The 25114-nt window shown below is 41.6% G+C and overlaps 101 pseudogenes; all 101 read left to right on the top strand.

Annotated features, from left to right (window-relative positions):
- The first annotated feature begins 221 nt into the window (after nt 1-221).
- LOC142702829 (5S ribosomal RNA) lies at nt 222-340 on the top strand (annotated as a pseudogene).
- A 625-nt stretch (nt 341-965) lies between these two features.
- Nucleotides 966-1084, top strand: LOC142736954 (5S ribosomal RNA; annotated as a pseudogene).
- A 67-nt stretch (nt 1085-1151) lies between these two features.
- Nucleotides 1152-1270, top strand: LOC142666943 (5S ribosomal RNA; annotated as a pseudogene).
- A 67-nt stretch (nt 1271-1337) lies between these two features.
- On the top strand, nt 1338-1456 carry LOC142677672 (5S ribosomal RNA; annotated as a pseudogene).
- Nucleotides 1457-1523: 67 nt separating this feature from the next.
- On the top strand, nt 1524-1642 carry LOC142696198 (5S ribosomal RNA; annotated as a pseudogene).
- A 67-nt stretch (nt 1643-1709) lies between these two features.
- On the top strand, nt 1710-1828 carry LOC142737183 (5S ribosomal RNA; annotated as a pseudogene).
- Nucleotides 1829-2426: 598 nt separating this feature from the next.
- On the top strand, nt 2427-2545 carry LOC142686432 (5S ribosomal RNA; annotated as a pseudogene).
- Nucleotides 2546-2612: 67 nt separating this feature from the next.
- Nucleotides 2613-2731, top strand: LOC142680100 (5S ribosomal RNA; annotated as a pseudogene).
- A 67-nt stretch (nt 2732-2798) lies between these two features.
- On the top strand, nt 2799-2917 carry LOC142734361 (5S ribosomal RNA; annotated as a pseudogene).
- A 67-nt stretch (nt 2918-2984) lies between these two features.
- LOC142697963 (5S ribosomal RNA) lies at nt 2985-3103 on the top strand (annotated as a pseudogene).
- A 67-nt stretch (nt 3104-3170) lies between these two features.
- Nucleotides 3171-3289, top strand: LOC142670313 (5S ribosomal RNA; annotated as a pseudogene).
- Nucleotides 3290-3542: 253 nt separating this feature from the next.
- LOC142737253 (5S ribosomal RNA) lies at nt 3543-3661 on the top strand (annotated as a pseudogene).
- A 67-nt stretch (nt 3662-3728) lies between these two features.
- LOC142738194 (5S ribosomal RNA) lies at nt 3729-3847 on the top strand (annotated as a pseudogene).
- Nucleotides 3848-3914: 67 nt separating this feature from the next.
- Nucleotides 3915-4033, top strand: LOC142726268 (5S ribosomal RNA; annotated as a pseudogene).
- Nucleotides 4034-4472: 439 nt separating this feature from the next.
- Nucleotides 4473-4591, top strand: LOC142685815 (5S ribosomal RNA; annotated as a pseudogene).
- Nucleotides 4592-4658: 67 nt separating this feature from the next.
- LOC142703736 (5S ribosomal RNA) lies at nt 4659-4777 on the top strand (annotated as a pseudogene).
- A 67-nt stretch (nt 4778-4844) lies between these two features.
- On the top strand, nt 4845-4963 carry LOC142706965 (5S ribosomal RNA; annotated as a pseudogene).
- Nucleotides 4964-5216: 253 nt separating this feature from the next.
- Nucleotides 5217-5335, top strand: LOC142735763 (5S ribosomal RNA; annotated as a pseudogene).
- A 67-nt stretch (nt 5336-5402) lies between these two features.
- Nucleotides 5403-5521, top strand: LOC142674871 (5S ribosomal RNA; annotated as a pseudogene).
- A 67-nt stretch (nt 5522-5588) lies between these two features.
- On the top strand, nt 5589-5707 carry LOC142693026 (5S ribosomal RNA; annotated as a pseudogene).
- Nucleotides 5708-5960: 253 nt separating this feature from the next.
- Nucleotides 5961-6079, top strand: LOC142679971 (5S ribosomal RNA; annotated as a pseudogene).
- A 67-nt stretch (nt 6080-6146) lies between these two features.
- LOC142738007 (5S ribosomal RNA) lies at nt 6147-6265 on the top strand (annotated as a pseudogene).
- Nucleotides 6266-6332: 67 nt separating this feature from the next.
- LOC142736777 (5S ribosomal RNA) lies at nt 6333-6451 on the top strand (annotated as a pseudogene).
- Nucleotides 6452-6518: 67 nt separating this feature from the next.
- LOC142735742 (5S ribosomal RNA) lies at nt 6519-6637 on the top strand (annotated as a pseudogene).
- A 615-nt stretch (nt 6638-7252) lies between these two features.
- On the top strand, nt 7253-7372 carry LOC142696786 (5S ribosomal RNA; annotated as a pseudogene).
- Nucleotides 7373-7439: 67 nt separating this feature from the next.
- Nucleotides 7440-7558, top strand: LOC142736550 (5S ribosomal RNA; annotated as a pseudogene).
- Nucleotides 7559-7625: 67 nt separating this feature from the next.
- On the top strand, nt 7626-7744 carry LOC142736549 (5S ribosomal RNA; annotated as a pseudogene).
- A 67-nt stretch (nt 7745-7811) lies between these two features.
- LOC142697805 (5S ribosomal RNA) lies at nt 7812-7930 on the top strand (annotated as a pseudogene).
- Nucleotides 7931-8000: 70 nt separating this feature from the next.
- LOC142708800 (5S ribosomal RNA) lies at nt 8001-8119 on the top strand (annotated as a pseudogene).
- A 67-nt stretch (nt 8120-8186) lies between these two features.
- On the top strand, nt 8187-8305 carry LOC142698358 (5S ribosomal RNA; annotated as a pseudogene).
- Nucleotides 8306-8372: 67 nt separating this feature from the next.
- On the top strand, nt 8373-8491 carry LOC142698231 (5S ribosomal RNA; annotated as a pseudogene).
- A 253-nt stretch (nt 8492-8744) lies between these two features.
- On the top strand, nt 8745-8863 carry LOC142702818 (5S ribosomal RNA; annotated as a pseudogene).
- A 625-nt stretch (nt 8864-9488) lies between these two features.
- Nucleotides 9489-9607, top strand: LOC142736945 (5S ribosomal RNA; annotated as a pseudogene).
- A 67-nt stretch (nt 9608-9674) lies between these two features.
- On the top strand, nt 9675-9793 carry LOC142731532 (5S ribosomal RNA; annotated as a pseudogene).
- A 253-nt stretch (nt 9794-10046) lies between these two features.
- LOC142702632 (5S ribosomal RNA) lies at nt 10047-10165 on the top strand (annotated as a pseudogene).
- Nucleotides 10166-10232: 67 nt separating this feature from the next.
- Nucleotides 10233-10351, top strand: LOC142737175 (5S ribosomal RNA; annotated as a pseudogene).
- Nucleotides 10352-10790: 439 nt separating this feature from the next.
- On the top strand, nt 10791-10909 carry LOC142679850 (5S ribosomal RNA; annotated as a pseudogene).
- Nucleotides 10910-10976: 67 nt separating this feature from the next.
- On the top strand, nt 10977-11095 carry LOC142734243 (5S ribosomal RNA; annotated as a pseudogene).
- A 67-nt stretch (nt 11096-11162) lies between these two features.
- LOC142709810 (5S ribosomal RNA) lies at nt 11163-11281 on the top strand (annotated as a pseudogene).
- Nucleotides 11282-11348: 67 nt separating this feature from the next.
- LOC142670246 (5S ribosomal RNA) lies at nt 11349-11467 on the top strand (annotated as a pseudogene).
- A 253-nt stretch (nt 11468-11720) lies between these two features.
- Nucleotides 11721-11839, top strand: LOC142736400 (5S ribosomal RNA; annotated as a pseudogene).
- Nucleotides 11840-11906: 67 nt separating this feature from the next.
- On the top strand, nt 11907-12025 carry LOC142738488 (5S ribosomal RNA; annotated as a pseudogene).
- Nucleotides 12026-12092: 67 nt separating this feature from the next.
- LOC142735603 (5S ribosomal RNA) lies at nt 12093-12211 on the top strand (annotated as a pseudogene).
- Nucleotides 12212-12464: 253 nt separating this feature from the next.
- Nucleotides 12465-12583, top strand: LOC142685793 (5S ribosomal RNA; annotated as a pseudogene).
- Nucleotides 12584-12837: 254 nt separating this feature from the next.
- On the top strand, nt 12838-12956 carry LOC142679729 (5S ribosomal RNA; annotated as a pseudogene).
- Nucleotides 12957-13023: 67 nt separating this feature from the next.
- Nucleotides 13024-13142, top strand: LOC142737065 (5S ribosomal RNA; annotated as a pseudogene).
- Nucleotides 13143-13209: 67 nt separating this feature from the next.
- On the top strand, nt 13210-13328 carry LOC142675201 (5S ribosomal RNA; annotated as a pseudogene).
- A 67-nt stretch (nt 13329-13395) lies between these two features.
- Nucleotides 13396-13514, top strand: LOC142698424 (5S ribosomal RNA; annotated as a pseudogene).
- A 67-nt stretch (nt 13515-13581) lies between these two features.
- On the top strand, nt 13582-13700 carry LOC142712049 (5S ribosomal RNA; annotated as a pseudogene).
- A 67-nt stretch (nt 13701-13767) lies between these two features.
- LOC142735761 (5S ribosomal RNA) lies at nt 13768-13886 on the top strand (annotated as a pseudogene).
- Nucleotides 13887-13953: 67 nt separating this feature from the next.
- On the top strand, nt 13954-14072 carry LOC142671041 (5S ribosomal RNA; annotated as a pseudogene).
- A 67-nt stretch (nt 14073-14139) lies between these two features.
- Nucleotides 14140-14258, top strand: LOC142674664 (5S ribosomal RNA; annotated as a pseudogene).
- A 67-nt stretch (nt 14259-14325) lies between these two features.
- LOC142736060 (5S ribosomal RNA) lies at nt 14326-14444 on the top strand (annotated as a pseudogene).
- Nucleotides 14445-14511: 67 nt separating this feature from the next.
- LOC142679608 (5S ribosomal RNA) lies at nt 14512-14630 on the top strand (annotated as a pseudogene).
- Nucleotides 14631-14697: 67 nt separating this feature from the next.
- On the top strand, nt 14698-14816 carry LOC142684072 (5S ribosomal RNA; annotated as a pseudogene).
- A 67-nt stretch (nt 14817-14883) lies between these two features.
- LOC142738442 (5S ribosomal RNA) lies at nt 14884-15002 on the top strand (annotated as a pseudogene).
- Nucleotides 15003-15069: 67 nt separating this feature from the next.
- LOC142668766 (5S ribosomal RNA) lies at nt 15070-15188 on the top strand (annotated as a pseudogene).
- A 67-nt stretch (nt 15189-15255) lies between these two features.
- On the top strand, nt 15256-15374 carry LOC142707010 (5S ribosomal RNA; annotated as a pseudogene).
- Nucleotides 15375-15627: 253 nt separating this feature from the next.
- LOC142735640 (5S ribosomal RNA) lies at nt 15628-15746 on the top strand (annotated as a pseudogene).
- A 67-nt stretch (nt 15747-15813) lies between these two features.
- Nucleotides 15814-15932, top strand: LOC142695004 (5S ribosomal RNA; annotated as a pseudogene).
- A 67-nt stretch (nt 15933-15999) lies between these two features.
- On the top strand, nt 16000-16118 carry LOC142736548 (5S ribosomal RNA; annotated as a pseudogene).
- A 256-nt stretch (nt 16119-16374) lies between these two features.
- On the top strand, nt 16375-16493 carry LOC142702547 (5S ribosomal RNA; annotated as a pseudogene).
- Nucleotides 16494-16560: 67 nt separating this feature from the next.
- LOC142736323 (5S ribosomal RNA) lies at nt 16561-16679 on the top strand (annotated as a pseudogene).
- A 67-nt stretch (nt 16680-16746) lies between these two features.
- On the top strand, nt 16747-16865 carry LOC142687206 (5S ribosomal RNA; annotated as a pseudogene).
- Nucleotides 16866-16932: 67 nt separating this feature from the next.
- On the top strand, nt 16933-17051 carry LOC142736207 (5S ribosomal RNA; annotated as a pseudogene).
- Nucleotides 17052-17304: 253 nt separating this feature from the next.
- On the top strand, nt 17305-17423 carry LOC142736824 (5S ribosomal RNA; annotated as a pseudogene).
- A 71-nt stretch (nt 17424-17494) lies between these two features.
- Nucleotides 17495-17613, top strand: LOC142733977 (5S ribosomal RNA; annotated as a pseudogene).
- A 67-nt stretch (nt 17614-17680) lies between these two features.
- LOC142716522 (5S ribosomal RNA) lies at nt 17681-17799 on the top strand (annotated as a pseudogene).
- Nucleotides 17800-17866: 67 nt separating this feature from the next.
- Nucleotides 17867-17985, top strand: LOC142707109 (5S ribosomal RNA; annotated as a pseudogene).
- Nucleotides 17986-18052: 67 nt separating this feature from the next.
- Nucleotides 18053-18171, top strand: LOC142736815 (5S ribosomal RNA; annotated as a pseudogene).
- Nucleotides 18172-18239: 68 nt separating this feature from the next.
- Nucleotides 18240-18358, top strand: LOC142736322 (5S ribosomal RNA; annotated as a pseudogene).
- A 67-nt stretch (nt 18359-18425) lies between these two features.
- On the top strand, nt 18426-18544 carry LOC142735856 (5S ribosomal RNA; annotated as a pseudogene).
- Nucleotides 18545-18611: 67 nt separating this feature from the next.
- LOC142736205 (5S ribosomal RNA) lies at nt 18612-18730 on the top strand (annotated as a pseudogene).
- A 253-nt stretch (nt 18731-18983) lies between these two features.
- LOC142726257 (5S ribosomal RNA) lies at nt 18984-19102 on the top strand (annotated as a pseudogene).
- Nucleotides 19103-19172: 70 nt separating this feature from the next.
- LOC142670567 (5S ribosomal RNA) lies at nt 19173-19291 on the top strand (annotated as a pseudogene).
- Nucleotides 19292-19358: 67 nt separating this feature from the next.
- LOC142735639 (5S ribosomal RNA) lies at nt 19359-19477 on the top strand (annotated as a pseudogene).
- Nucleotides 19478-19544: 67 nt separating this feature from the next.
- On the top strand, nt 19545-19663 carry LOC142719144 (5S ribosomal RNA; annotated as a pseudogene).
- Nucleotides 19664-19730: 67 nt separating this feature from the next.
- Nucleotides 19731-19849, top strand: LOC142680541 (5S ribosomal RNA; annotated as a pseudogene).
- A 67-nt stretch (nt 19850-19916) lies between these two features.
- Nucleotides 19917-20035, top strand: LOC142711683 (5S ribosomal RNA; annotated as a pseudogene).
- Nucleotides 20036-20102: 67 nt separating this feature from the next.
- Nucleotides 20103-20221, top strand: LOC142724129 (5S ribosomal RNA; annotated as a pseudogene).
- Nucleotides 20222-20288: 67 nt separating this feature from the next.
- Nucleotides 20289-20407, top strand: LOC142681871 (5S ribosomal RNA; annotated as a pseudogene).
- Nucleotides 20408-20474: 67 nt separating this feature from the next.
- LOC142679486 (5S ribosomal RNA) lies at nt 20475-20593 on the top strand (annotated as a pseudogene).
- Nucleotides 20594-20846: 253 nt separating this feature from the next.
- LOC142735638 (5S ribosomal RNA) lies at nt 20847-20965 on the top strand (annotated as a pseudogene).
- Nucleotides 20966-21032: 67 nt separating this feature from the next.
- Nucleotides 21033-21151, top strand: LOC142690411 (5S ribosomal RNA; annotated as a pseudogene).
- Nucleotides 21152-21218: 67 nt separating this feature from the next.
- Nucleotides 21219-21337, top strand: LOC142679364 (5S ribosomal RNA; annotated as a pseudogene).
- Nucleotides 21338-21404: 67 nt separating this feature from the next.
- Nucleotides 21405-21523, top strand: LOC142736971 (5S ribosomal RNA; annotated as a pseudogene).
- A 67-nt stretch (nt 21524-21590) lies between these two features.
- LOC142679242 (5S ribosomal RNA) lies at nt 21591-21709 on the top strand (annotated as a pseudogene).
- A 67-nt stretch (nt 21710-21776) lies between these two features.
- Nucleotides 21777-21895, top strand: LOC142682592 (5S ribosomal RNA; annotated as a pseudogene).
- A 67-nt stretch (nt 21896-21962) lies between these two features.
- LOC142692035 (5S ribosomal RNA) lies at nt 21963-22081 on the top strand (annotated as a pseudogene).
- A 67-nt stretch (nt 22082-22148) lies between these two features.
- On the top strand, nt 22149-22267 carry LOC142719858 (5S ribosomal RNA; annotated as a pseudogene).
- A 253-nt stretch (nt 22268-22520) lies between these two features.
- On the top strand, nt 22521-22639 carry LOC142666457 (5S ribosomal RNA; annotated as a pseudogene).
- Nucleotides 22640-22706: 67 nt separating this feature from the next.
- On the top strand, nt 22707-22825 carry LOC142738070 (5S ribosomal RNA; annotated as a pseudogene).
- A 67-nt stretch (nt 22826-22892) lies between these two features.
- LOC142667042 (5S ribosomal RNA) lies at nt 22893-23011 on the top strand (annotated as a pseudogene).
- A 67-nt stretch (nt 23012-23078) lies between these two features.
- On the top strand, nt 23079-23197 carry LOC142670158 (5S ribosomal RNA; annotated as a pseudogene).
- Nucleotides 23198-23264: 67 nt separating this feature from the next.
- LOC142736903 (5S ribosomal RNA) lies at nt 23265-23383 on the top strand (annotated as a pseudogene).
- Nucleotides 23384-23636: 253 nt separating this feature from the next.
- Nucleotides 23637-23755, top strand: LOC142668047 (5S ribosomal RNA; annotated as a pseudogene).
- Nucleotides 23756-24008: 253 nt separating this feature from the next.
- On the top strand, nt 24009-24127 carry LOC142679120 (5S ribosomal RNA; annotated as a pseudogene).
- A 67-nt stretch (nt 24128-24194) lies between these two features.
- Nucleotides 24195-24313, top strand: LOC142678998 (5S ribosomal RNA; annotated as a pseudogene).
- A 67-nt stretch (nt 24314-24380) lies between these two features.
- On the top strand, nt 24381-24499 carry LOC142699182 (5S ribosomal RNA; annotated as a pseudogene).
- A 253-nt stretch (nt 24500-24752) lies between these two features.
- On the top strand, nt 24753-24871 carry LOC142738081 (5S ribosomal RNA; annotated as a pseudogene).
- Nucleotides 24872-24938: 67 nt separating this feature from the next.
- Nucleotides 24939-25057, top strand: LOC142710929 (5S ribosomal RNA; annotated as a pseudogene).
- Nucleotides 25058-25114: the final 57 nt, after the last annotated feature.

The raw sequence follows: 25114 nt of genomic DNA, 5'->3' as shown, positions 1-25114 counted from the left end.
TAGATTAAATAGGACTATGGATTAAGGCTTTTAATGTCAATGGCCATTCTAAGCTGAATGTGCCTGCTATCGTCAGATCGCAGAAGTTACACAGTTTATGGCATTGCTAGTACCAGTGTGGGAGACTGTCTGGGAATCCGTGGTGCGGTTGACTTTTTATTATGTCGTTTAGATTTTGTTTCACAATCGATTAAAAAGGACTATGGATTAACGCATTTAATGTCAATGGCCATTCTAAGCTGAATGTGCCTGCTCTCGTTAGATCGCTGAAGTTACACAGCTTAACGCCTCGCTAGTACTAGTGTGGGAGACTGTCTGGGAATCCGTGGTGCAGTTGACTTTTTATTATGTCGTTTAGATTTTGTTTCACAATAGATTAAATAGGACTATGGATTAAAGCATTTAACGTCAATGGCAATTCTAAGCTGAATGTCCCTGCTCTCGTCAGATCGCAGAAGTTGCACAGCTTAAGGCCTCGCTAGTACAAGTGTGGGAGACTGTCTGGGAATCCGTGGTGCGGTTGACTTTTTATTATGTTGTTTAGATTTTGTTTCACAATAGATTAAATAGGACTATGGATTAAGGCTTTTAATGTCAATGGCCATTCTAAGCTGAATGTGCCTGCTATCGTCAGATCGCAGAAGTTACACGGTTTATGGCCTTGCTAGTACCAGTGTGGGAGACTGTCTGGGAATCCGTGGTGCGGTTGACTTTTTATTATGTCGTTTAGATTTTGTTTCACAATCGATTAAAAAGGACTATGGATTAAAGCATTTAATGTCAATGGCCATTCTAAGCTGAATGTGCCTGCTCTCGTTAGATCGCTGAAGTTACTCAGCTTAACGCCTCGCTAGTACCAGTGTGGGAGACTGTCTGGGAATCCGTGGTGCGGTTGAATTTTTATCATGTCGTTTAGATTTTGTTTCACAATCGATTAAAAAGGACTATGGATTAAATCATTTAATGTCAATGGCCATTCTAAGCTGAATGTGCCTGCTCTCGTCAGATCACAGAAGTTACACAGCTTAAGGCCTCGCTAGTACCAGTGTGGGAGACTGTCTGGGAATCCGTGGTGCGGTTGACTTTTTATTATGTCGTTTAGATTTTGTTTCACAATCGATTAAAAAGGACTATGGATTAAAGCATTTAATGTCAATGGCCATTCTAAGCTGAATGTGCATGCTCTCGTCAGATCGCAGAAGTTACACATCTTAAGGCCTCGGTAGTACTAGTGTGGGAGACTGTCTGGGAATCCGTGGTGCGGTTGACTTTTTATTATGTCGTTTAGATTTTGTTTCACAATCGATTAAAAAGGACTATGGATTAAAGAATTTAATGTCAATGGCCATTCTAAACTGCATGTGCCTGCTCTCGTCAGATCGCAGAAGTTACACAGCTTAAGGCCTCGCTAGTACCAGTGTGGGAGACTGTCTGGGAATCCGTGGTGTGGTTGACTTTTTATTATGTCGTTTAGATTTTGTTTCACAATAGATTAAATAGGACTATAGATTAAAGCATTTAACGTCAATGGCCATTCTAAGCTGAATGTGCCTGCTCTCGTCAGAACGCAGAAGTTACACAGCTTAAGGCCTCGCTAGTACCAGTGTGGGAGACTGTCTGGGAATCCATGGTGCGGTTGCATTTTTATTATGTCGTTTAGATTTTGTTTCACAATCGATTAAAAAGGACTATGGATTATAGCATTTAATATCAATGGCCATTCTAAGCTGAATGTCCCTGCTCTCGTCAGATCGCAGAAGTTACACAGCTTAAGGCCTCGCTAGTACCAGTGTGGGAGACTGTCTGGGAATCCGTGGTGCGGTTGACTTTTTATTATGTTGTTTAGATTTTGTTTCACAATAGATTAAATAGGACTATGGATTAAGGCTTTTAATGTCAATGGCCATTCTAAGCTGAATGTGCCTGCTATCGTCAGATCGCAGAAGTTACACAGCTTATGGCCTTGCTTTTACCAGTGTGGGAGACTGTCTGGGAATCCGTGGTGCGGTTGACTTTTTATTATGTCGTTTAGATTTTGTTTCACAATCGATTAAAAAGGACTATGGATTAAAGGATTTAATGTCAATGGCTATTCTAAGCTGAATGTGCCTGCTCTCGTTAGATCGCTGAAGTTACACAGCTTAACGCCTCGCTAGTACCAGTGTGGGAGACTGTCTGGGAATCCGTGGTGCGGTTGACTTTTTATTATGTTGTTTAGATTTTGTTTCACAATAGATTAAATGGGACTATGGATTAAGGCTTTTATTGTCAATGGCCATTCTAAGCTGAATGTGCCTGCTCTCGTCAGATCGCAGAAGTTACACAGCTTAAGGCCTCGCTAGTACCAGTGTGGGAGACTTTTTATTATGTTGTTTAGATTTTGTTTCACAATAGATTAAAAAGGACTATGGATTAAATCATTTAATGTCAATGGCCATTCTAAGCTGAATGTCCCTTCTCTCGTCAGATCGCAGAAGTTACACAGCTTAAGGCCTCGCTAGTACCAGTGTGGGAGACTGTCTGGGAATCCGTGGTGCGGTTGACTTTTTATTATGTTGTTTAGATTTTGTTTCACAATAGATTAAATAGGACTATGGATTAAGGCTTTTAATGTCAATGGCCATTCTAAGCTGAATGTGCCTGCTCTCGTCAGATCGCAGAAGTTACACAGCTTAAGGCCTCGCTAGTACCAGTGTGGGAGACTGTCTGGGAATCCGTGGTGCGGTTGACTCTTTATTATGTTGTTTAGATTTTGTTTCACAATAGATTAAATGGGACTATGGATTAAGGCTTTTAATGTCAATTGCCATTCTAAGCTGAATGTGCCTGCTCTCGTCAGATCGCAGAAGTTACACAGCTTAAGGCCTCGCTAGTACCAGTGTGGGAGACTGTCTGGGAATCCGTGGTGCGGTTGACTTTTTATTATGTCGTTTAGATTTTGTTTCACAATAGATTAAATAGGACTATGGATTAAAGTATTTAACGTCAATGGCCATTCTAAGCTGAATGTGCCTGCTCTCGTCAGAACGCAGAAGTTACACAGCTTAAGGCCTCACTAGTATCATTGTGGGAGACTGTCTGGGAATCCGTGGTGTGGTTGAATTTTTATTATGTCGTTTAGATTTTGTTTCACAATCGATTAAAAAGGACTATGGATTAAAGCATTTAATGTCAATGCCCATTCTAAGCTGAATGTCCCTGCTCTCGTCAGATCGCAGAAGTTACACAGCTTAAGGCCTCGCTAGTACCAGTGTGGGAGACTGTCTGGGAATCCGTGGTGCGGTTGACTTTTTATTATGTCGTTTAGATTTTGTTTCACAATCGATTAAACAGGACTATGGATTAAAACATTTAATGTCAATGGCCATTCTAAGCTGAATGTGCCTCCTCTCGTCAGATCACAGAAGTTACACAGCTTAAGGCCTCGCTAGTATAAGTGTGGGAGACTGTCTGGGAATCCGTGGTGCGGTTGACTTTTTATTATGTCGTTTAGATTTTGTTTCACAATCGATTAAAAAGGACTATGGATTAAAGCATTTAATGTCAATGGCCATTCTAAGCTGCATGTGCCTGCTCTCGTCAGATCGCAGAAGTTACACAGCTTAAGGCCTCGCTAGTACCAGTGTGGGAGGCTGTCTGGGAATCCGTGGTGCGGTTGACTTTTTATTATGTCGTTTAGATTTTGTTTCACAATAGATTAAATAGGACTATAGATTAAAGCATTTAACGTCAATGGCCATTCTAAGCTGAATGTGCCTGCTCTCGTCAGAACGCAGAAGTTACACAGCTTAAGGCCTCGCTAGTACCAGTGTGGGACACTGTCTGGGAATCCGTGGTGCGATTGAATTTTTATTATGTCGTTTAGATTTTGTTTCACAATCGATTAAAAAGGACTATGGAATATAGCATTTAATGTCAATGGCCATTCTAAGCTGAATGTCCCTGCTCTCGTCAGATCGCAGAAGTTACACAGCTTAAGGCCTCGCTAGTACCAGTGTGGGAGACTGTCTGGGAATCCGTGGTGCGGTTGACTTTTTATTATGTTGTTTAGATTTTGTTTCACAATAGATTAAATAGGACTATGGATTAAGGCTTTTAATGTCAATGGCCATTCTAAGCTGAATGTGCCTGCTATCGTCAGATCGCAGAAGTTACACAGCTTACGGCCTTGCTAGTACCAATGTGGGAGACTGTCTGGGAATCCGTGGTGCGGTTGACTTTTTATTATGTCGTTTAGATTTTGTTTCACAATCGATTAAAAAGGACTATGGATTAAAGCATTTAATGTCAATGGCCATTCTAAGCTGAATGTGCCTGCTCTCGTTAGATCGCTGAAGTTACACAGCTTAACGCCTCGCTAGTACCAGTGTGGGAGACTGTCTGGGAATCCGTGGTGCGGTTGAATTTTTATTATGTCGTTTAGATTTTGTTTCACAATCGATTAAAAAGGACTATGGATTAAATCATTTAATGTCAATGGCCATTCTAAGCTGAAAGTCCCTGCCCTCGTCAGATCGCAGAAGTTACACAGCTTAAGGCCTCGCTAGTACCAGTGTGGGAGACTGTCTGGGAATCCGTGGTGCGGTTGAATTTTTATTATGTCGTTTAGATTTTGTTTCACAATCGATTAAAAAGGACTATGGATTAAAGCATTTAATGCCAATGGCCATTCTAAGCTGAATGTGCCTGCTCTCGTTAGATCGCAGAAGTTACACAGCTTAACGCCTCGCTAGTACTAGTGTGGGAGACTGTCTGGGAATCCGTGGTGCGGTTGACATTTTATTATGTCGTTTAGATTTTGTTTCACAATAGATTAAATAGGACTATGGATTAAAGCATTTAACGTCAATGGCCATTCTAAGCTGAATGTCCCTGCTCTCGTCAGATCGCAGAAGTTGCACAGCTTAAGGCCTCGCAAGTACAAGTGTGGGAGACTGTCTGGGAATCCGTGGTGCGGTTGACTTTTTATTATGTCGTTTAGATTTTGTTTCACAATCGATTAAAAAGGACTATGGATTAAAGCATTTAATGTCAATGGCCATTCTAAGCTGAATGTCCCTGCTCTCGTCAGATCGCAGAAGTTGCACAGCTTAAGGCCTCGCTAGTACCAGTGTGGGAGACTCTCTGGGAATCCGTGGTGCGGTTTTCTTTTTATTATGTCGTTTAGATTTTGTTTCACAATAGATTAAATAGGACTATGGATTAAAACATTTAACGCCAATGGCCATTCTAAGCTGAATGTGCCTGCTCTCGTCAGAACGCAGAAGTTACACAGCTTAAGGCCTCGCTAGTACCAGTGTGGGAGACTGTCTGGGAATCCGTGGTGCGGTTGCCTTTTTATTATGTCGTTTAGATTTTGTTTCACAATCGATTAAAAAGGACTATGGATTAAAACATTTAGTGTCAATAGCCATTCTAAGCTGAATGTGCCTGCTCTCGTCAGATTGCAGAAGTTACACAGCTTAAGGCCTCGCTAGTACCAGTGTGGGAGACTGTCTGGGAATCAGTGGTGCGGTTGACTTTTTATTATGTCGTTTAGATTTTGTTTCACAGTAGATTAAATAGGACTATGGATTAAAGCATTTAACGTCAATGGCCATTCTAAGCTGAATGTGCCTGCTCTTGTCAGATCGCAGAAGTTACACAGCTTAAGCCCTCGCTAGTACCAGTGTGGGAGACTGTCTGGGAATCCGTGGTGCGGTTGACTTTTTATTATGTTGTTTAGATTTTGTTTCACAATAGATTAAATAGGACTATGGATTAAGGCTTTTAATGTCAATGGCCATTCTAAGCTGAATGTGCCTGCTATCGTCAGATCGCAGAAGTTACACAGCTTATGGCCTTGCTAGTACCAGTGTGGGAGACTGTCTGGGAATCCGTGATGCGGTTGACTTTTTATTATGTCGTTTAGATTTTGTTTCACAATAGATTAAATAGGACTATGGATTAAAGCATTTAACGTCAATGGCCATTCTAAGCTGAATGTGCCTGCTCTCGTCAGATCGCAGAAGTTACACAGCTTAAGGCCTCGCTAGTACCAGTGTGGGAGACTGTCTGGGAATCCGTGGTGCGGTTGACTTTTTATTATGTCGTTTAGATTTTGTTTCACAATCGATTAAAAAGGACTATGGATTAAAGCATTTAATGTCAATGGCCATTCTAAGCTGAATGTGCCTGCTCTCGTCAGATCGCAGAAGTTACACAGCTTAAGGCCTCGGTAGTACTAGTGTGGGAGACTGTCTGGGAATCCGTGGTGCGGTTGACTTTTTATTATGTCGTTTAGATTTTGTTTCACAATCGATTAAAAAGGACTATGGATTAAAGAATTTAATGTCAATGGCCATTCTAAGCTGCATGTGCCTGCTCTCGTCAGATCGCAGAAGTTACACAGCTTAAGGCCTCGCTAGTACCAGTGTGGGAGACTGTCTGGGAATCCGTGGTGTGGTTGACTTTTTATTATGTCGTTTAGATTTTGTTTCACAATAGATTAAATAGGACTATAGATTAAAGCATTTAACGTCAATGGCCATTCTAAGCTGAATGTGCCTGCCCTCGTCAGAACGCAGAAGTTACACAGCTTAAGGCCTCGCTAGTACCAGTGTGGGAGACTGTCTGGGAATCCGTGGTGCGGTTGACTTTTTATTATGTCGTTTAGATTTTGTTTCCCAATCGATTAAAAAGGACTATGGATTAAAGCATTTGATGTCAATGGCCATTCTAAGCTGAGTGTCCCTGCTCTTGTCAGATCGCAGAAGTTACACAGCTTAAGGCCTCGCTAGTACCAGTGTGGGAAAAAGTGTCTGGGAATCCGTGGTGCGGTTGACTTTTTATTATGTTGTTTAGATTTTGTTTCACAATCGATTAAAAAGGACTATGGATTAAAGCATTTAATGTCAATGGCCATTCTAAGATGAATGTGCCTGCTCTCGTTAGATCGCAGAAGTTACACAGCTTAACGTCTCGCTAGTGCCAGTGTGGGAGACTGTCTGGGAATCCGTGGTGCGGTTGACATTTTATTATGTCGTTTAGATTTTGTTTCACAATAGATTAAATAGGACTATGGATTAAAGGATTTAATGTCAATGGCCATTCTAAGCTGAATGTGCCTGCTCTCGTCAGATCGCAGAAGTTACACAGCTTAAGTCCTCGCTAGTACCAGTGTGGGAATCCGTGGTGCGGTTGAATTTTTATTATGTCGTTTAGATTTTGTTTCACAATCGATTAAAAAGGACTATGGATTAAAGCATTTAATGTCAACGGCCATTCTAAGCTGAATGTCCCTGCTCTCGTCAGATCGCAGAAGTTACACAGCTTTAAGGCCTCGCTAGTACCAGTGTGGGAGACTGTCTGGGAATCCATGGTGCGGTTGACTTTTTATTATGTCGTTTAGATTTTGTTTCACAATCGATTAAAAAGGACTATGGATTAAAGGATTTAATGTCAATGGCCATTCTAAGCTGAATGTGCCTGCTCTCGTCAGATCGCAGAAGTTACACAGCTTAAGGCCTCGCTAGTACCAGTGTGGGAGACTGTCTGGGAATCCGTGGTGCGGTTGAATTTTTATTATGTCGTTTAGATTTTGTTTCACAATAGATTAAATAGGACTATGGATTAAAGCATTTAACGTCAATGGCCATTCTAAGCTGAATGTGCCTGCTCTCGTCAGATCGCAGAAGTTACACAGCTTAAGGCCTCGCTAGTACCAGTGTGGGAGACTGTCTGGGAATCCGTGGTGCGGTTGAATTTTTATTATGTCGTTTAGATTTTGTTTCACAATCGATTAAAAAGGACTATGGATTAAAGCATTTAATGTCAATGGCAATTCTAAGCTTAATGTCCCTGCTCTCGTCAGATTGCAGAAGTTACACAGCTTAAGGCCTCGCTAGTACCAGTGTGGGAGACTGTCTGGGAATCCGTGGTGCAGTTGACTTTTTATTATGTCGTTTAGATTTTGTTTCACAATCGATTAAAAAGGACTATGGATTAAAGCATTTTTTGATGTCAATGGCCATTCTAAGCTGAATGTGAATGCTCTCGTCAGATCGCATTAGTTACACAGCTTAAGGCCTCGCTAGTACCAGTGTGGGAGACTGTCTGGGAATCCGTGGTGCGTTTGACTTTTTATTATGTCGTTTAGATTTTGTTTCACAATCGATTAAAAAGGACTATGGATTAACGCATTTTATGCCAATGGCCATTCTAAGCTGAATGTGCCTGCTCTCGTTAGATCGCAGAAGTTACACAGCTTAACGCCTCGCTAGTACTAGTGTGGGAGACTGTCTGGGAATCCGTGGTGCGGTTGACTTTTTATTATGTCGTTTAGATTTTGTTTCACAATAGATTAAATAGGACTATGGATTAAAGCATTTAACGTCAATGGCCATTCTAAGCTGAATGTCCCTGCTCTCGTCAGATCGCAGAAGTTGCACAGCTTAAGGCCTCGCTAGTACAAGTGTGGGAGACTGTCTGGGAATCCGTGGTGCGGTTGACTTTTTATTATGTTGTTTAGATTTTGTTTCACAATAGATTAAATAGGACTATGGATTAAGGCTTTTAATGTCAATGGCCATTCTAAGCTGAATGTGCCTTCTATCGTCAGATCGCAGAAGTTACACAGTTTATGGCCTTGCTAGTACCAGTGTGGGAGACTGTCTGGGAATCCGTGGTGCGGTTGACTTTTTATTATGTCGTTTAGATTTTGTTTCACAATCGATTAAAAAGGACTATGGATTAACGCATTTAATGTCAATGGCCATTCTAAGCTGAATGTGCCTGCTCTCGTTAGATCGCTGAAGTTACACAGCTTAACGCCTCGCTAGTACTAGTGTGGGAGACTGTCTGGGAATCCGTGGTGCAGTTGACTTTTTATTATGTCGTTTAGATTTTGTTTCACAATAGATTAAATAGGACTATGGATTAAAGCAATTAACGTCAATGGCAATTCTAAGCTGAATGTCCCTGCTCTCGTCAGATCGCAGAAGTTGCACAGCTTAAGGCCTCGCTAGTACAAGTGTGGGAGACTGTCTGGGAATCCGTGGTGCGGTTGACTTTTTATTATGTTGTTTAGATTTTGTTTCACAATAGATTAAATAGGACTATGGATTAAGGCTTTTAATGTCAATGGCCATTCTAAGCTGAATGTGCCTGCTATCGTCAGATCGCAGAAGTTACACAGTTTATGGCCTTGCTAGTACCAGTGTGGGAGACTGTCTGGGAATCCGTGGTGCGGTTGACTTTTTATTATGTCGTTTAGATTTTGTTTCACAATCGATTAAAAAGGACTATGGATTAAAGCATTTAATGTCAATGGCCATTCTAAGCTGAATGTGCCTGCTCTCGTTAGATCGCTGAAGTTACTCAGCTTAACGCCTCGCTAGTACCAGTGTGGGAGACTGTCTGGGAATCCGTGGTGCGGTTGAATTTTTATCATGTCGTTTAGATTTTGTTTCACAATCGATTAAAAAGGACTATGGATTAAATCATTTAATGTCAATGGCCATTCTAAGCTGAATGTGCCTGCTCTCGTCAGATCACAGAAGTTACACAGCTTAAGGCCTCGCTAGTACCAGTGTGGGAGACTGTCTGGGAATCCGTGGTGCGGTTGACTTTTTATTATGTCGTTTAGATTTTGTTTCACAATCGATTAAAAAGGACTATGGATTAAAGCATTTAATGTCAATGGCCATTCTAAGCTGAATGTGCATGCTCTCGTCAGATCGCAGAAGTTACACAGCTTAAGGCCTCGGTAGTACTAGTGTGGGAGACTGTCTGGGAATCCGTGGTGCGGTTGACTTTTTATTATGTCGTTTAGATTTTGTTTCACAATCGATTAAAAAGGACTATGGATTAAAGAATTTAATGTCAATGGCCATTCTAAACTGCATGTGCCTGCTCTCGTCAGATCGCAGAAGTTACACAGCTTAAGGCCTCGCTAGTACCAGTGTGGGAGACTGTCTGGGAATCCGTCGTGTGGTTGACTTTTTATTATGTCGTTTAGATTTTGTTTCACAATAGATTAAATAGGACTATAGATTAAAGCATTTAACGTCAATGGCCATTCTAAGCTGAATGTGCCTGCTCTCGTCAAAACGCAGAAGTTACACAGCTTAAGGCCTCGCTAGTACCAGTGTGGGAGACTGTCTGGGAATCCGTGGTGCGGTTGCATTTTTATTATGTCGTTTAGATTTTGTTTCACAATCGATTAAAAAGGACTATGGATTATAGCATTTAATATCAATGGCCATTCTAAGCTGAATGTCCCTGCTCTCGTCAGATCGCAGAAGTTACACAGCTTAAGGCCTCGCTAGTACCAGTGTGGGAGACTGTCTGGGAATCCGTGGTGCGGTTGACTTTTTATTATGTTGTTTAGATTTTGTTTCACAATAGATTAAATAGGACTATGGATTAAGGCTTTTAATGTCAATGGCCATTCTAAGCTGAATGTGCCTGCTATCGTCAGATCGCAGAAGTTACACAGCTTATGGCCTTGCTTTTACCAGTGTGGGAGACTGTCTGGGAATCCGTGGTGCGGTTGACTTTTTATTATGTCGTTTAGATTTTGTTTCACAATCGATTAAAAAGGACTATGGATTAAAGGATTTAATGTCAATGGCTATTCTAAGCTGAATGTGCCTGCTCTCGTTAGATCGCTGAAGTTACACAGCTTAACGCCTCGCTAGTACCAGTGTGGGCGACTGTCTGGGAATCCGTGGTGCGGTTGACTTTTTATTATGTTGTTTAGATTTTGTTTCACAATAGATTAAATGGGACTATGGATTAAGGCTTTTAATGTCAATGGCCATTCTAAGCTGAATGTGCCTGCTCTCGTCAGATCGCAGAAGTTACACAGCTTAAGGCCTCGCTAGTACCAGTGTGGGAGACTGTCTGGGAATCCGTGGTGCGGTTGACTCTTTATTATGTTGTTTAGATTTTGTTTCACAATAGATTAAATGGGACTATGGATTAAGGCTTTTAATGTCAATTGCCATTCTAAGCTGAATGTGCCTGCTCTCGTCAGATCGCAGAAGTTACACAGCTTAAGGCCTCGCTAGTACCAGTGTGGGAGACTGTCTGGGAATCCGTGGTGCGGTTGACTTTTTATTATGTCGTTTAGATTTTGTTTCACAATAGATTAAATAGGACTATGGATTAAAGCATTTAACGTCAATGGCTATTCTAAGCTGAATGTGCCTGCTCTCGTCAGAACGCAGAAGTTACACAGCTTAAGGCCTCACTAGTATCATTGTGGGAGACTGTCTGGGAATCCGTGGTGTGGTTGAATTTTTATTATGTCGTTTAGATTTTGTTTCACAATCGATTAAAAAGGACTATGGATTAAAGCATTTAATGTCAATGCCCATTCTAAGCTGAATGTCCCTGCTCTCGTCAGATCGCAGAAGTTACACAGCTTAAGGCCTCGCTAGTACCAGTGTGGGAGACTGTCTGGGAATCCGTGGTGCGGTTGACTTTTTATTATGTCGTTTAGATTTTGTTTCACAATCGATTAAACAGGACTATGGATTAAAACATTTAATGTCAATGGCCATTCTAAGCTGAATGTGCCTGCTCTCGTCAAATCACAGAAGTTACACAGCTTAAGGCCTCGCTAGTATAAGTGTGGGAGACTGTCTGGGAATCCGTGGTGCGGTTGACTTTTTATTATGTCGTTTAGATTTTGTTTCACAATCGATTAAAAAGGACTATGGATTAAAGCATTTAATGTCAATGGCAATTCTAAGCTGAATGTGCCTGCTCTCGTCAGATCGCAGAAGTTACACAGCTTAAGGCCTCGGTAGTACTAGTGTGGGAGACTGTCTGGGAATCCGTGGTGCGGTTGAATTTTTATTATGTCGTTTAGATTTTGTTTCACAATCGATTAAAAAGGACTATGGATTAAAGCATTTAATGTCAATGGCCATTCTAAGCTGCATGTGCCTGCCCTCGTCAGATCGCAGAAGTTACACAGCTTAAGGCCTCGCTAGTACCAGTGTGGGAGACTGTCTGGGAATCCGTGGTGCGGTTGACTTTTTATTATGTCGTTTAGATTTTGTTTCACAATAGATTAAATAGGACTATAGATTAAAGCATTTAACGTCAATGGCCATTCTAAGCTGAATGTGCCTGCTCTCGTCAGAACGCAGAAGTTACACAGCTTAAGGCCTCGCTAGTACCAGTGTGGGAGACTGTCTGGGAATCCGTGGTGCGATTGAATTTTTATTATGTTGTTTAGATTTTGTTTCACAATAGATTAAATAGGACTATGGATTAAAGCATTTAATGTCAATGGCCATTCTAAGCTGAATGTGCCTGCTCTCGTTAGATCGCTGAAGTTACACAGCTTAACGCCTCGCTAGTACCAGTGTGGGAGACTGTCTGGGAATCCGTGGTGCGGTTGAATTTTTATTATGTCGTTTAGATTTTGTTTCACAATCGATTAAAAAGGACTATGGATTAAATCATTTAATGTCAATGGCCATTCTAAGCTGAAAGTCCCTGCCCTCGTCAGATCGCAGAAGTTACACAGCTTAAGGCCTCGCTAGTACCAGTGTGGGAGACTGTCTGGGAATCCGTGGTGCGGTTGAATTTTTATTATGTCGTTTAGATTTTGTTTCACAATCGATTAAAAAGGACTATGGATTAAAGCATTTAATGTCAATGGCCATTCCAAGCTGAATGTCCCTGCTCTCGTCAGATCGCAGAAATTACACAGCTTTAAGTCCTCGGTAGTACCAGTGTGGGAGACTGTCTGGGAATCCATGGTGCGGTTGACTTTTTATTATGTCGTTTAGATTTTGTTTCACAATCGATTAAAAAGGACTATGGATTAAAGGATTTAATGTCAATGGCCATTCTAAGCTGAATGTGCCTGCTCTCGTCAGATCGCAGAAGTTACACAGCTTAAGGCCTCGCTAGTACCAGTGTGGGAGACTGTCTGGGAATCCGTGGTGCGGTTGACTTTTTATTATGTCGTTTAGATTTTGTTTCACTTTCGATTAAAAAGGACTATGGATTAAAGCCTTTAATGTTAATGGCCATTCTAAGCTGAATGTGCCTGCTCTCGTTAGATCGCAGAAGTTAAACAGCTTAACGCCTCGCTAGTACCAGTGTGGGAGACTGTCTGGGAATCCGTGGTGCGGTTGACTTTTTATAATGTCGTTTAGATTTTGTTTCACAATAGATTAAATAGGACTATGGATTAAAGCATTTAACGTCAATGGCCATTCTAAGCTGAATGTACCTGCTCTCGTCGGATTGCAGAAGTTACACAGCTTAAGGCCTCGCTAGTACCAGTGTGGGAGACTGTCTGGGAATCCGTGGTGCGTTTGACTTTTTATTATGTCGTTTAGATTTTGTTTCACAATCGATTAAAAAGGACTATGGATTAAAGCATTTAATGCCAATGGCCATTCTAAGCTGAATGTGCCTGCTCTCGTTAGATCGCAGAAGTTACACAGCTTAACGCCTCGCTAGTACTAGTGTGGGAGACTGTCTGGGAATCCGTGGTGCGGTTGACTTTTTATTATGTCGTTTAGATTTTGTTTCACAATAGATTAAATAGGACTATGGATTAAAGCATTTAACGTCAATGGCCATTCTAAGCTGAATGTCCCTGCTCTCGTCAGATCGCAGAAGTTGCACAGCTTAAGGCCTCGCTAGTACCAGTGTGGGAGACTGTCTGGGAATCCGTGGTGCGGTTTTCTTTTTATTATGTAGTTTAGATTTTGTTTCACAATAGATTAAATAGGACTATGGATTAAAACATTTAACGCCAATGGCCATTCTAAGCTGAATGTGCCTGCTCTCGTCAGAACGCAGAAGTTACACAGCTTAAGGCCTCGCTAGTACCAGTGTGGGAGACTGTCTGGGAATCCGTGGTGCGGTTGCCTTTTTATTATGTCGTTTAGATTTTGTTTCACAATCGATTAAAAAGGACTATGGATTAAAACATTTAGTGTCAATGGCCATTCTAAGCTGAATGTGCCTGCTCTCGTCAGATTGCAGAAGTTACACAGCTTAAGGCCTCGCTAGTACCAGTGTGGGAGACTGTCTGGGAATCAGTGGTGCGGTTGACTTTTTATTATGTCGTTTAGATTTTGTTTCACAGTAGATTAAATAGGACTATGGATTAAAGCATTTAACGTCAATGGCCATTCTAAGCTGAATGTGCCTGCTCTCGTCAGATCGCAGAAGTTACACAGCTTAAGGCCTCGCTAGTACCAGTGTGGGAGACTGTCTGGGAATCCGTGGTGCGGTTTAATTTTTATTATGTCGTTTAGATTTTGTTTCACAATCGATTAAAAAGGACTATGGATTAAAGCATTTAGTGTCAATGGCCATTCTAAGCTGAATGTGCCTGCTCTCGTCAGATCGCAAAAGTTACACAGCTTAAGGCCTCGCTAGTACCAGTGTGGGAGACTGTCTGGGAATCCGTGGTGCGGTTGACTTTTTATTATGTCGTTTAGATTTTGTTTCACAATCGATTAAAAAGGACTATGGATTAAAGCATTTAATGTCAATGGCCATTCTAAGCTGAATGTGCCTGCTCTCGTCAGATCGCAGAAGTTACACAGCTTAAGGCCTCGCTAGTACCAGTGTGGGAGACTGTCTGGGAATCCGTGGTGCGGTTGACTTTTTATTATGTCGTTTAGATTTTGTTTCACAATAGATTAAATAGTACTATGGATTAAAGCATTTAACGTCAATGGCCATTCTAAGCTGAATGTGCCTGCTCTCGTCAGATCGCAGAAGTTACACAGCTTAAGGCCTCGCTAGTACCAGTGTGGGAGACTGTTTGGGAATCCGTGGTGCGGTTTAATTTTTATTATGTCGTTTAGATTTTGTTTCACAATCGATTAAAAAGGACTATGGATTAAAGCATTTAATGTCAATGGCCATTCTAAGCTGAATGTCCCTGCTCTCGTCAGATCGCAGAAGTTACTCAGCTTAAGGCCTCGCTAGTACCAGTGTGGGAGGCTGTCTGGGAATCCGTGGTGCGGTTGACTTTTTATTATGTCGTTTAGATTTTGTTTCACAATCGATTAAAAAGGACTATGGATTAAAGCATTTAATGTCAATGGCCATTCTAAGCTGAATGTGCCTGCCCTCGTCAGATCGCAGAAGTTACACAGCTTAAGGCCTCGCTAGTACCAGTGTGGGATACTGTCTGGGAATCCGTGGTGCGGTTGACTTTTTATTATGTTGTTTAGATTTTATTTCACAATAGATTAAATAGGACTATGGATTAAGGCTTTTAATGTCAATGGCCATTCTAAGCTGAATGTGCCTCCTCTCGTCAGATCGCAGAAGTTACACAGCTTAAGGCCTCGCTAGTACCAGTGTGGGAGACTGTCTGGGAATCGGTGGTGCGGTTGACTTTTTATTATGTTGTTTAGATATTGTTTCACAATCGATTAAAAAGGACTATGGATTAAAGCATTTAATGCCAATGGCCATTCTAAGCTGAATGTTCCTGCTCTCGTTAGATCGCAGAAGTTACACATCTTAACGCCTCGCTAGTACTAGTGTGGGAGACTGTCTTGGAATCCGTGGTGCGTTTGACTTTTTATTATGTCGTTTAGATTTTGTTTCACAATAGATTAAATAGGACTATGGATTAAAGTATTTAACGTCAATGGCCATTCTAAGCTGAATGTGCCTGCTCTCGTCAGATCGCAGAAGTTACACAGCTTAAGGCCTCGCTAGTACCAGTGTGGGAGACTGTCTGGGAATCCGTGGTGCGGTTGCCTTTTTATTATGTCGTTTAGATTTTGTTTCACAATCGATTAAAAAGGACTATGGATTAAAGCATTTAATGTTAATGGCCATTCTAAGCTGAATGTGCCTGCTCTCGTTAGATCGCAGAAGTTAAACAGCTTAACGCCTCGCTAGTACCAGTGTGAGAGACTGTCTGGGAATCCGTGGTGCGGTTGACTTTTTATTATGTCGTTTAGATTTTGTTTCACAATAGATTAAATAGGACTATGGATTAAAGCATTTAATGTCAATGGCCATTCTAAGCTGAATGTGCCTGCTCTCGTCAGATCGCAGAAGTTACACAGCTTAAGGCCTCGCTAGTACCAGTGTGGGAGACTGTCTGGGAATCCGTGGTGCGGTTGAATTTTTATTATGTCGTTTAGATTTTGTTTCACAATCGATTAAAAAGGACTATGGATTAAAGCATTTAATGTCAATGGCCATCCTAAGCAGAATGTCCCTGCTCTGGTCAGATTGCAGAAGTTACACAGCTTAAGGCCTCGCTAGTACCAGTGTGGGAGACTGTCTGGGAATCCATGGTGCGGTTGACTTTTTATTATGTCGTTTAGATTTTGTTTCACAATCGATTAAAAAGGACTATGGATTAAAGCATTTTTTGATGTCAATGGCCATTCTAAGCTGAATGTACCTGCTCTCGTCAGATCGCAGAAGTTACACAGCTTAAGGCCTCGCTAGTACCAGTGTGGGAGACTGTCTGGGAATCCGTGGTGCGGTTGACTTTTTATTATGTCGTTTAGATTTTGTTTCACAATCGATTAAAAAGTACTATGGATTAAAGCATTTAATATCAATGGCCATTCTAAGCTGAATGTGCCTGCTCTCGTCAGATCGCAGAAGTTACACAGCTTAAGGCCTCGCTAGTACCAGTGTGGGAGACTGTCTGGGAATCCGTGGTGCGGTTGAATTTTTATTATGTCGTTTAGATTTTGTTTCACAATCGATTAAAAAGTACTATGGATTAAAGCATTTAATATCAATGGCCATTCTAAGCTGAATGTGCCTGCTCTCGTCAAATCGCAGAAGTTACACAGCTTAAGGCCTCGCTAGTACCAGTGTGGGAGACTGTCTGGGAATCCGTGGTGCGGTTGACTTTTTATTATGTTGTTTAGATTTTGTTTCACAATCGATTAAAAAGTACTATGGATTAAAGCATTTAATGTCAATGGCCATTCTAAGCTGAATGTGCCTGCTCTCGTCAGATCGCAGAAGTTACACAGCTTAAGGCCTCGCTAGTACAAGTGTGGGAGACTGTCTGGGAATCCGTGGTGCGGTTGACTTTTTATTATGTCGTTTAGATTTTGTTTCACAATAGATTAAATAGGACTATGGATTAAAGCATTTAACGTCAATGGCCATTCTAAGCTGAATGTGCCTGCTCTGGTCAGAACGCAGAAGTTACACAGCTTAAGGCCTCGCTAGTACCAGTGTGGGAGACTGTCTGGGATTCCGTGGTGCGGTTAACTTTTTATTATGTTGTTTAGATTTTGTTTCACAATAGATTAAATAGGACTATGGATTAAGGCTTTTAATGTCAATGTTCATTCTAAGCTGAATGTGCCTGCTCTCGTCAGATCGCAGAAGTTACACAGCTTAAGGCCTCGGTAGTACCAGTGTGGGAGACTGTCTGGGAATCCGTGGTGCGGTTGACTTTTTATTATGTCGTTTAGATTTTGTTTCACAATCGATTAAAAAGGACTATGGATTAAAGCATTTTTTTGATGTCAATGGCCATTCTAAGCTGAATGTGCTTGCTCTCGTCAGATCGCAGAAGTTACACAGCTTAAGGCCTCGCTAGTACCAGTGTGGGAGACTGTCTGGGAATCCGTGGTGCGGTTGACTTTTTATTATGTCGTTTAGATTTTGTTTCACAATCGATTAAAAAGTACTATGGATTAAAGCATTTAATGTCAATGGCCATTCTAAGCTGAATGTGCCTGCTCTCGTCAGATCGCAGAAGTTACACAGCTTAAGGCCTCGCTAGTACCGGTGTGGGAGACTGTCTGGGAATCCGTGGTGCGGTTGACTTTTTATTATGTCGTTTAGATTTTGTTTCACAATAGATTAAATAGGACTATGGATTAAAGCATTTAACGTCAATGGCCATTCTAAGCTGAATGTGCCTGCTCTGGTCAGAATGCAGAAGTTACACAGCTTAAGGCCTCGCTAGTACCAGTGTGGGAGACTGTCTGGGAATCCGTGGTGCGGTTGAATTTTTATTATGTCGTTTAGATTTTGTTTCACAATCGATTAAAAAGGACTATGGATTAAAGCCTTTAATGTCAATGGCCATTCTAAGCTGAATGTCCCTGCTCTCGTCAGATCGCAGAAGTTACACAGCTTAAGGCCTCCTTAGTACCAGTGTGGGAGACTGTCTGGGAATCCGTGGTGCGGTTGACCTTTTTATTATGTCGTTTAGATTTTGTTTCACAATCGATTAAAAAGTACTATGGATTAAAGCATTTAATATCAATGGCCATTCTAAGCTGAATGTGCCTGCTCTCGTCAGATCGCAGAAGTTACACAGCTTAAGGCCTCGCTAGTACCAGTGTGGGAGACTGTCTGGGAATCCGTGGTGCGGTTGAATTTTTATTATGTCGTTTAGATTTTGTTTCACAATCGATTAAAAAGTACTATGGATTAAAGCATTTAATATCAATGGCCATTCTAAGCTGAATGTGCCTGCTCTCGTCAGATCGCAGAAGTTACACAGCTTAAGGCCTCGCTAGTACCAGTGTGGGAGACTGTCTGGGAATCCGTGGTGCGGTTGACTTTTTATTATGTCGTTTAGATTTTGTTTCACAATCGATTAAAAAGTACTATGGATTAAAGCATTTAATGTCAATGGCCATTCTAAGCTGAATGTGCCTGCTCTCGTCAGATCGCAGAAGTTACACAGCTTAAGGCCTCGCTAGTACAAGTGTGGGAGACTGTCTGGGAATCCGTGGTGCGGTTGACTTTTTATTATGTCGTTTAGATTTTGTTTCACAATAGATTAAATAGGACTATGGATTAAAGCATTTAACGTCAATGGCCATTCTAAGCTGAATGTGCCTGCTCTGGTCAGAACGCAGAAGTTACACAGCTTAAGGCCTCGCTAGTACCAGTGTGGGAGACTGTCTGGGATTCCGTGGTGCGGTTGAATTTTTATTATGTCGTTTAGATTTTGTTTCACAATCGATTAAATAGGACTATGGATTAAAGCCTTTAATGTCAATGGCCATTCTAAGCTGAATGTCCCTGCTCTCGTCAGATCGCAGAAGTTACACAGCTTAAGGCCTCGCTAGTACCAGTGTGGGAGACTGTCTGGGAATCCGTGGTGCGGTTGACTTTTTATTATGTCGTTTAGATTTTGTTTCACAATCGATTAAAAAGGACTATGGATTAAAGCATTTTTTGATGTCAATGGCTATTCTAAGCTGAATGTGCTTGCTCTCGTCAGATCGCAGAATTTACACAGCTTAAGGCCTCGCTAGTACCAGTGTGGGAGACTGTCTGGGAATCCGTGGTGCGGTTGACTTTTTATTATGTCGTTTAGATTTTGTTTCACAATCGATTAAAAAGTACTATGGATTAAAGCATTTAATGTCAATGGCCATTCTAAGCTGAATGTGCCTGCTCTCGTCAGATCGCAGAAGTTACACAGCTTAAGGCCTCGCTAGTACCAGTGTGGGAGACTGTCTGGGAATCCGTGGTGCGGTTGCCTTTTTATTATGTTGTTTAGATTTTGTTTCACAATAGATTAAATAGGACTATGGATTAAAGCTTTTAATGTCAAAGGCCATTCTAAGCTGAATGTGCCTGCTCTCGTCAGATCGCAGAAGTTACACAGCTTAAGGCCTCGCTAGTACCAGTGTGGGAGACTGTCTGGGAATCCGTGGTGCGTTTGACTTTTTATTATGTCGTTTAGATTTTGTTTCACAATCGATTAAAAAGGACTATGGATTAAAGCATTTAATGTCAATGGCCATTCTAAGCTGAATGTGCCTGCTCTCGTTAGATCGCAGAAGTTACACAGCTTAACGCCTCGCTAGTACCAGTGTGGGAGACTGTCTGGGAATCCGTGGTGCGGTTGACTTTTTATTATGTCGTTTAGATTTTGTTTCACAATAGATTAAATAGGACTATGGATTAAAGCATATAACGTCAATGGCCATTCTAAGCTGAATGTGCTTGATCTCGTCAGATCGCAGAAGTTACACAGCTTAAGGCCTCGCTAGTACCAGTGTGGGAGACTGTCTGGGAATCCGTGGTGTGGTTGAATTTTTATTATGTCGTTTAGATTTTGTTTCACAATCGATTAAAAAGGACTATGGATTAAAACATTTAATGTCAATGGCCATTCTAAGCTGAATGTCCCTGCTCTCGTCAGATCGCAGAAATTACACAGCTTAAGGCCTCGCTAGTACCAGTGTGGGAGACTGTCTGGGAATCCGTGGTGCGGTTGACTTTTTATTATGTCGTTTAGATTTTGTTTCACAATCGATTAAAAAGGACTATGGATTAAAGCCTTTAATGTCAATGGCCATTCTAAGCTGAATGTCCCTGCTCTCGTCAGATCGCAGAAGTTACACAGCTTAAGGCCTCCCTAGTACCAGTGTGGGAGACTGTCTGGGAATCCGTGGCGCGGTTGACTTTTTATTATGTTGTTTAGATTTTGTTTCACAATAGATTAAATAGGACTATGGATTAAGGCTTTTATTGTCAATGGCCATTCTAAGCTGAATGTGCCTGCTCTCGTCAGATCGCAGAAGTTACACAGCTTAAGGCCTCGCTAGTACCAGTGTGGGAGACTGTCTGGGAATCCGTGGTGCGGTTGACTTTTTATTATGTCGTTTAGATTTTGTTTCACAATCGATTAAAAAGGACTATGGATTAAAGCATTTAATGTCAATGGCCATTCTAAGCTGAATGTGCCTGCTCTAGTTAGATCGCAGAAGTTACACAGCTTAACGCCTCGCTAGTACCAGTGTGGGAGACTGTCTGGGAATCCGTGGTGCGGTTGCCTTTTTATTATGTCGTTTAGATTTTGTTTCACAATAGATTAAATAGGACTATGGATGAAAGCATATAACGTCAATGGCCATTCTAAGCTGAATGTGCCTGCTCTCGTCAGATCGCAGAAGTTACACAGCTTAAGGCCTCGCTAGTACCAGTGTGGGAGACTGTCTGGGAATCCGTGGTGCGGTTGCCTTTTTATTATGTCGTTTAGATTTTGTTTCACAATCGATTAAAAAGGACTATGGATTAAAGCATTTAGTGTCAATGGGCATTCTAAGCTGAATGTGCCTGCTCTCGTCAGATCGCTGAAGTTACACAGCTTAAGGCCTCACTAGTACCAGTGTGGGAGACTGTCTGGGAATCCGTGGTGCGGTTGACTTTTTATTATGTCGTTTAGATTTTGTTTCACAATCGATTAAAAAGGACTATGGATTAAAGCATTTTATGTCAATGGCCATTCTAAGCTGAATGTGCCTGCTCTCGTCAGATCGCAGAAGTTACACAGCTTAAGGCCTCGCTAGTACCAGTGTGGGAGACTGTCTGGGAATCCGTGGTGCGGTTGACTTTTTATTATGTCGTTTAGATTTTGTTTCACAATCGATTAAAAAGGACTATGGATTAAAGCATTTAATGTCAATGGCCATTCTAAGCTGAATGTGCCTGCTCTCGTCAGATCGCAGAAGTTACACAGCTTAAGGCCTCCCTAGTACCAGTGTGGGAGACTGTCTGGGAATCCGTGGTGCGGTTGACTTTTTATTATGTCGTTTAGATTTTGTTTCACAATAGATTAAATAGGACTATGGATTAAAGCATTTAACGTCAATGGCCATTCTAAGCTGAATGTGCCTGCTCTCGTCAGATCGCAGAAGTTACACAGCTTAAGGCCTCGCTAGTACCAGTGTGGGAGACTGTCTGGGAATCCGTGGTGCGGTTGACTTTTTATTATGTCGTTTAGATTTTGTTTCACAATAGATTAAATAGGACTATGGATTAAAGCATTTAATGTCAATGGCCATTCTAAGCTGAATGTGCCTGCTCTGGTCAGAACGCAGAAGTTACACAGCTTAAGGCCTCGCTAGTACCAGTGTGGGAGACTGTCTGGGAATCCGTGGTGCAGTTGAATTTTTATTATGTCGTTTAGATTGTGTTTCACAATCGATTAAAAAGGACTATGGATTAAAGCCTTTAATGTCAATGGCCATTCTAAGCTGAATGTCCCTGCTCTCGTTAGATCGCAGAAGTTACACAGCTTAACGCCTCGCTAGTACCAGTGTGGGAGACTGTCTGGGAATCCGTGGTGCGGTTGACTTTTTATTATGTTGTTTAGATTTTGTTTCACAATAGATTAAATAGGACTATGGATTAAGCCTTTTAATGTCAAAGGCCATTCTAAGCTGAATGTGCCTGCTCTCGTCAGATCGCAGAAGTTACACAGCTTAAGGCCTCGCTAGTACCAGCGTGGGAGACTGTCTGGGAATCCGTGGTGCGTTTGACTTTTTATTATGTCGTTTAGATTTTGTATCACAATCGATTAAAAAGGACTATGGATTAAAGCATTTAATGTCAATGTCCCTTCTAAGCTGAATGTGCCTGCTCTCGTTAGATCGCAGAAGTTACACAGCTTAATGCCTCGCTAGTACCAGTGTGGGAGACTGTCTGGGAATCCGTGGTGCGGTTGACTTTTTATTATGTCGTTTAGATTTTGTTTCACAATAGATTAAATAGGACTATGGATTAAAGCATATAACGTCAATGGCCATTCTAAGCTGAATGTGCCTGCTCTCGTCAGATCGCAGAAGTTACACAGCTTAAGGCCTCGCTAGTACCAGTGTGGGAGACTGTCTGGGAATCCGTGGTGTGGTTGAATTTTTATTATGTCGTTTAGATTTTGTTTCACAATCGATTAAAAAGGACTATGGATTAAAGCATTTAATGTCAATGGCCATTCTAAGCTGAATGTCCCTGCTCTTGTCAGATCGCAGAAATTACACAGCTTAAGGCCTCGCTAGTACCAGTGTGGGAGACTGTCTGGGAATCCGTGGTGCGGTTGACTTTTTATTATGTCGTCTAGATTTTGTTTCACAATCGATTAAAAAGGACTATGGATTAAAGCATTTAAGGTCAATGGCAATTCTAAGCTGAATGTGCCTGCTCTCGTCAGATCGCAGAAGTTACACAGCTTAAGGCCTCGCTAGTACCAGTGTGGGAGACTGTCTGGGAATCCGTGGTGCGGTTGAATTTTTATTATGTCGTTTAGATTTTGTTTCACAATCGATTAAAAAGGACTATGGATTAAAGACTTTAATGTCAATGGCCATTCTAAGCTGAATGTTCCTGCTCTCGTCAGATCGCAGAAGTTACACAGCTTAAGGCCTCCCTAGTACCAGTGTGGGAGACTGTCTGGGAATCCGTGGCGCGGTTGACTTTTTATTATGTTGTTTAGATTTTGTTTCACAATAGATTAAATAGGACTATGGATTAAGGCTTTTAATGTCAATGGCCATTCTAAGCTGAATGTGCCTGCTCTCGTCAGATCGCAGAAGTTACACAGCTTAAGTCCTCGCTAGTACCAGTGTGGGAGACTGTCTGGGAATCCGTGGTGCGGTTGACTTTTTATTATGTCGTTTAGATTTTGTTTCACAATCGATTAAAAAGGACTATGGATTAAAGCATTTAATGTCAATGGCCATTCTAAGCTGAATGTGCCTGCTCTAGTTAGATCGCAGAAGTTACACAGCTTAACGCCTCGCTAGTACCAGTGTGGGAGACTGTCTGGGAATCCGTGGTGCGGTTGACTTTTTATTATGTCGTTTAGATTGTGTTTCACAATAGATTAAATAGGACTATGGATGAAAGCATATAACGTCAATGGCCATTCTAAGCTGAATGTGCCTGATCTCGTCAGATCGCAGAAGTTACACAGCTTAAGGCCTCGCTAGTACCAGTGTGGGAGACTGTCTGGGAATCCGTGGTGCGGTTGCCTTTTTATTATGTCGTTTAGATTTTGTTTCACAATCGATTAAAAAGGACTATGGATTAAAGCGTTTAGTGTCAATGGGCATTCTAAGCTGAATGTGCCTGCTCTTGTCAGATCGCTGAAGTTACACAGCTTAAGGCCCCACTAGTACCAGTGTGGGAGACTGTCTGGGAATCCGTGGTGCGGTTGACTTTATATTATGTCGTTTAGATTTTGTTTCACAATCGATTAAAAAGGACTATGGATTAAAGCATTTAATGTCAATGGCCATTCTAAGCTGAATGTGCCTGCTCTCGTCAGATCGCAGAAGTTACACAGCTTAAGGCCTCGCTAGTACCAGTGTGGGAGACTGTCTGGGAATCCGTGGTGCGGTTGACTTTTTATTATGTCGTTTAGATTTTGTTTCACAATCGATTAAAAAGGACTATGGATTAAAGCATTTCATGTCAATGGCCATTCTAAGCTGAATGTGCCTGCTCTCGTCAGATCGCAGAAGTTACACAGCTTAAGGCCTCGCTAGTACCAGTGTGGGAGACTGTCTGGGAATCCGTGGTGCGGTTGACTTATTATTATGTTGTTTAGATTTTGTTTCACAATCGATTAAAAAGGACTATGGATTAAAGCATTTAACGTCAATGGCCATTCTAAGCTGAATGTGCCTGCTCTGGTCAGAACGCAGAAGTTACACAGCTTAAGGCCTCGCTAGTACCAGTGTGTGAGACTGTCTGGGAATCCGTGGTGCGGTTGACTTTTTATTATGTCGTTTCGATTTTGTTTCACAATAGATTAAATAGGACTATGGATTAAAGCATTTAACGTCAATGGCCATTCTAAGCTGAATGTGCCTTCTCTCGTCAGAACGCAGAAGTTACACAGCTTAAGGCCTCGCTAGTACCAGTGTGGGAGACTGTTTTGGAATCCGTGGTGCGGTTGAATTTTTATTATGTCGTTTAGATTTTGTTTCACAATCGATTAAAAAGGACTATGGATTAAAGCATTTAATGTCAATGGCCATTCTAAGCTGAATGTCCCTGCTCTCGTCAGATCTCAGAAGTTACACAGCTTAAGGCCTCGCTAGTACCAGTGTGGGAGACTGTCTGGGAATCCGTGGTGCGGTTGACTTTTTATTATGTCGTTTAGATTTTGTTTCACAATCGATTAAAAAGGACTATGGATTAAAGCATTTAATGTCAATGGCCATTCTAAGCTGAATGTCCCTGCTCTCGTTAGATCGCAGAAGTTACACAGCTTAACGCCTCGCTAGTACCAGTGTGGGAGACTGTCTGGGAATCCGTGGTACGGTTGACTTTTTATTATGTCGTTTAGATTTTGTTTCACAATAGATTAAATAGGACTATGGATTAA

This window comes from Rhinoderma darwinii, chromosome 1, assembly GCF_050947455.1.
Source record: "Rhinoderma darwinii isolate aRhiDar2 chromosome 1, aRhiDar2.hap1, whole genome shotgun sequence".
Taxonomy (NCBI): Eukaryota; Metazoa; Chordata; class Amphibia; order Anura; family Rhinodermatidae; genus Rhinoderma; species Rhinoderma darwinii.
The sequence above is the reverse complement of the archived record's forward strand: the minus strand, read 5'-3'. Positions and strand labels throughout refer to the sequence as shown.